Below are 5,721 nucleotides of genomic sequence, written 5' to 3' on the forward strand. Positions count from 1 at the left end.
GCCAGCTACTTTGAGCAGATCTGCGGTAAAACTTCAGCCTTTTTCATAATGTTGCTATTGTATCTGTTAGTCTTGATTGCAAAGGCCAGCATGTTCTGTTTGTGGTTTCATATGAGATCGGTTCTGGTACAATGTCTCCTCCTTCCATTTCCTTACCAACCAGCCAAAGACGGTGCGAAGATTCATGAAGCAACAATAAGATAAACTCACATTTCAACTAAACTTGTTTTAAGATGTAAAAGTCCCCTTGGTCTGTTTCCAGTCTTTATACCAAATTAAGACGGCAAGAGAGATATCTACTGCTGGAAGGTTTGAGCCGCTTTTAAACTTTTAACAGATTTTTATAACGTCCTGTAAAAATCCCCAACTATTACTTTGGTGTTGATTTTCATCACGTCTTCAACTTTTGTATTCCTTCTTTGCAAAAGACCAATTTGCATGCTGTTTCTGCTCAGGTTCTTAGACCCAGTTGAGGCCCCGGTTTTGATTAATAGTCGGGACATAAGGCCAACCTGATGCTCACATACCAATGGCCTCATTTTACAGATGACACAAAGGCAACCACATCTGGTAAAAGGTCTGTGACCCACCAGCTGGTCACAAAACCCCTTTCCTCCCTAATGTCCCCCTGAGCATCGTCTCCTTACCCCGGGTCCTCATGGCATCGCTGTCCCCCTTCATTTATCAGTCCTTCCTGGTCTGAATGGGCTCTGTGGTTGGTCAATAAATTCAGTGATTCAGGGGGTGGACAGTTGCAGCCGTGTTAGCGTTTGTTCACAGGCTTGTCGGAGGGATGGGCCCCGCCCAGCTGCGCTTTGTCTCCTGTGGTCCCTCATCAGGTTAGAAGTCAATGGAGAGTCTTGTGCAGAGGTGGTTGGGGCATGGATGGAGCCGCCTCTCACATGGCGTTCACACAGGGGGAGGACTGCTCCGGATCACTGTGACACTTGTTCATGTGGGGCCGTGCAATATTGCCCGGTTGCCTGTCTTGTTCTCCCGCGAGGGCCTGTGCGATCTTCAGAGCTCAGAGCAAACTAATGGCTGAGGCTGCAGACTTGTAGTGGGGGGGTAAGTTGATCTGCACTCCCAGGCCTCGCAGTGCCGATGCTGAAAAGGAGCGCACAAGTCTATCTTACGATCTCACTTTACAGATGAGACTCACAATAAAATGAGGTCAGGCCTTCATTTGGGAGTGATGGTAAATCCACTCGTTAAAACTTGGCACAGAATAGCACTTATGCACTTTTGTGTCTTCTAAAGATGTCACATTGTTGTAGAGTTTTGGCCCCTTTCTGCGGATCAGCTGAGCCCATGCATGGGAGCCAAAGAAAAGAGACAGAAAGCCATAGATAAGGCAACACAGGGACGGCAGAGGGCATTAGGAGATGGAAAACAGAGGACAGAAAAAAGACGCTCTGTGACTGAAGAGGGACTTAGAGACATGACTGAAGCCTGACTGTCATGAGAAGATGAGTTTCCATGGCCACCCAGGAGCCACCCAGGAAGCATTTAAGCATGGGAGGCTCGGGGGTCCTGGGTTCTGGGCCCAGGCTGGTGAATCACACGCAACAACCAGGGATTATGTGCATAAGTGATGAGCGCTAAGCTGGCAGGTGAAGAAGGGAGGCCCTGGGACAAGGATTGCGGCATCCCTCAGGACAGCGCTGTCTGTAAGAAGCAGACTTTTTTCTTTTCCGCCCCAAGTGAGGATGATCTGCCATGTGAAGGGGACTCAGCCAGAGGTCCTCGAGAGCTGAAAGGGCATCCCACAGGCGGCTTTCACACCATAAGTGGCCATAACGCTGGTCTTGTGAGTTGTCTTGAGTGGCAAGAATGGGGCATCTTCACATTCAGAAATGCCAACACAAACACCCTCATGGATATGGACTGAGCTTGCAGGAGGCTAAGCCCCACATGGCAGGGCATCAGCAATGCTCTCGCTGAGTGGAGCTTTTGACCTGCAGCACCAATAAAAGAACAGAGGTTACGATGGAGTTCGTTTTGAGACAAGGAGCTCTTGTGTCTGTCCCCGATCAACAGGTCCGCAGGTTGTTCTGATGCAGGGCATCAACCCTCATAATGTCCACGGCCTTTTACAGGAATGCGTTTGAACTTTGGTGGCACAAAGAAATCGCATTCCCGTGGTGGCATGGAAAAAAATGCACAGTTCACCAACTTACCCCCCAATACCTTTTCAAGACGATGGTATCCCTGAACAGATTAACATGTAAATACACTTAGATGCTTTGACAATGCACTGAAATGCATATAATCTACATGCTAACGAGCGCTTTAAAGAGTTGCCAGGGCTGAATGTGGTTTAAGCAACACTTTCATGTCTGGGTTTTAAAAAATTAAACATGAGGCCTCTCTTAGAGTCTCGAAAAGCCTTTTTTTTTAATTTGTTGAGGGATAAGGCGATGGCTGGGTTTCCCTTTCAAAGGGACTTTAATAGGGCTTCAATCTCATTGCATTTGCCTCCAAGCTGAACATATAAATGCTGCTTTTTTTTTCTCCACCCTTTTATGCAGGACCTTGCCACATTAGATGACAGATGGAAGGTTGTGATGGTGAAATACCAGTTACTATGGTGCCAGTTGTCCTCAGCAGCGACTCCAGGCATACCGAAGCGTCCCTCCTGAAAACCCGTCTACTGACTCGGAATAAGCTGACTTGAATCTTCTCAGGTTGTTGTTGACAAACACGAGCCTGGATGAGTCCCCTAATCTCCCGCTCCTTTATTGGCCTTTTATTGCCGTATAAACTGGTCTGAATGGATTAAAAACTAAACCTCTGTTTTCAGCCTTCTCTTATCTCACCCATGGTTTAATCTAATGCCCTCCACCCTTTAGACATCTCTGCCTCAGCTAAACTCGACCATATTTTGAATTCAACTCATCGCCATGGTAACCGGTTATTTCCCATCCTCGTGCTCCCACCCTCGGCTCCTCTCCTCCATTGACTCTGCTGCCTCCTCCCTGTGCCTGCGATTTCTTCTGTTTTTTTGTCCAAATAAAACAAAGCAGAGAGTGAATGTGCTCCGAGGTAGGTAAATGTATTCAGTGACATCAGCCAGGACGGGTCTATTCTGCCGGATTCCTGTTCCACTTGTTTCCAGCCTTGTCTGGGGGCTGGACACTCTGTTGGGCCCATTGTCCCACATGTATTCCACACAGGCCTGCAATTAATAGAGGCCTTGTCTAAGGCTCCTGGAGCAGAAACTGCTATTGGGGAGGGGGGACAAAAGGCAGGCAGAGACAGGGGGCTGGGAGTTGCTAAGGGAGCAGCCCCTCCCTTCCCTCTTTATGGGGGGAATTGAAAGCGAGAAGGAGGGGCGAAGAGAGAGCAGAGCCCTGGATTGAGATCTTTAAGTGATCCCTTCTGTCTGCACCCTCCCCTCCTGGCCTGAGAAGTTTTCATACCAGCCTCTGAAAGGGAGTCCTTGCTGTATTTGATGATGAGGATGATCATTTCACCGCCTGCACGGCAGGGTGCTTGCTGACTGGGTGGGAGGAACAGCAAGCAGAGGCTAGAGCTGATGAACCAGGTGAAGAGGGGAGTGAAGGTGATGGCACCATGCAGGTGGATGTGAAAGACATCCACAACATTTTATGCATTCTTACGGGACGCTTGGCTCCTTTGGTCACTAAGGAGGGTGCACACACACCAACTATGACTGAACTCTAGCAGTAACCACAGAAAGTCAGATTTGTTCTGAGGTGTGAATGCACCGTCGAGCTCTGATGGGGACCAAAAAAAGGCAAACTCTGGTCCTGCTTCATCTAGGTTTAAGTTGACTCAGGTGTGGTGCCAATCTATATGTGAACGCAGACTCCCACACGCATCTCCTTCAGACTAGCCAGCAGCAATTAGCAAAGACCTGATGGAACTGTACATCTGCTGAGTTCCTTATACAAACTACTTCTCAGTGAAGAACAGAGAAGCCCTTTAGGGTTTAATAAACCCTTGTGATGAGTTTCTGAAAGTGGAGTTTCAGAAAGAGCAGGAGTTTTTAAAGAGACAGAGGCCCAATTTCAATGCATTAATATTACAATGGCATTTTTTTTTAAGTCATGTGTGATATATGCAGCATTTTCATAGCAACAGAAAGTAACATAGTCACTTGATTGTGCTATGAATACAAAATACTGCCTCTTTAAGGATGATAATAGATACATTTTTTTTCTTTTTTCTTTTTGTTTTTTGCTACGTCCCTGGATTGGATCCATAACTCTGTGCTCCAGAATTTTCTTTTTCTGAAATGGTGGAATGAGTTTTAAAGCATGGAAGATGTGCATTAACACAAGGCTTGACTTATTTTTTTTTTTTTTCTATTGTGTTAATCTAAACAGTGGATGTAAACAGTGACCAGCTTCTTGGGTCATTTCACTTCTGAAAAGGGCTTGAACTCTGTCAGAGAGGACAAGTAAGTCCTACCAGCCTTATAGGTCAGAAGGTCAAATAGCCTGTACACTGACAGTTCAATTTGGTGCGTTTAGTATTTGGGATGGTATAGATTCAAGATCTAAATGCTGAAAACAATTATGTTGTTTTACAGTGAAGTAATAGAGGGGGAAAAATGCAAAAATAAATCACAACAAAATCCACAATAATATGAAAAAGAGTCTCTGAACACTGGGGTTAAAACGTGCTTTCAGGGCAGATTTTCCAGGTCATAAAGAATCCTACAATAAAAATGCTATTAAATAAGGGCATTTTATGGATGTTTAAAACAACATTCTCATGTTTCAGAGATCAAAGCAGGTTGTCAGAAAATACTTTTACAGTTGGGAAAGCAAAGCAGATTTCACTGTGCTGCTTCTGTTATGCATTCTACTGCAGAGGAGACGCAGCACCTGTCATAATAGAAAAATACAATGACAAAATAATTTATATTGCTATTTAAAAAAAAAAAATCTGTCTTTCTTTGGAAATACAGAATTACACTTTGTATTAACTGTCAATTTAAAAATTTACCCAAAAATGTATTTGCTTTAAATCTATCTTAGTTAGTTGTGTCTAAACTTTTGTGTTGCAATGCATCTTGGGAAAGCTTTCCTGTCTTCAAAGATATTTCAATATTTTTAGACAAGCTCTTTTAGATTTTCATGATGGTAATTACAGACAATGTTTATTAAATAGCATTAATGTAATGCGTGTATGGTATTCATTCCCTTTGACTTTTTCCTATTTTGTCACATTGATGCAACTGAAAACCTTAATGAGCCTTTTTTTGGGGGCGGGGCATGTGATTGAGACCATGCCCCTAAATTAAGTTCTCTGCAATCAATTACATTGAGAAGTCACCTAATCAGTAAATTTGTGTGTATTATATCTTTTTTGTAAGTTTAAGGCAAGGTGAAACAAAAGCTCAGTAAAACATTTTGGTTTGGAGATCAGTGTTGTGGTCCCTGGGGGCCCTGGGCCCCCGTATCCCTAACTAGTACGAGGAGAGGGGAGGGGAATCTAAAAATGACATGGAAACTTCATTTAAAAAATTATTTAGCGTATCTTCCTTAATAGCATGTGCCTGAATGTAGTCTGAATTATTCGCGCCTCTCACTAACAGTGCTTTTACTTCCCCTGAAAAAACTCCTGTCGGTTCCGGAAATTGATTGGCTAACTAGCCAATCACGTGTGTTTGCTGGGTGACAATGATAAGCATTTGACCAATCAGCATGGCTGAATTGACTAAGCGGGGAACATCAACCTGCTTAGAAG

Source organism: Poeciliopsis prolifica, unplaced genomic scaffold, assembly GCF_027474105.1.
Source record: "Poeciliopsis prolifica strain line A6 unplaced genomic scaffold, Auburn_PproV2 SCAFFOLD008, whole genome shotgun sequence".
Taxonomy (NCBI): Eukaryota; Metazoa; Chordata; class Actinopteri; order Cyprinodontiformes; family Poeciliidae; genus Poeciliopsis; species Poeciliopsis prolifica.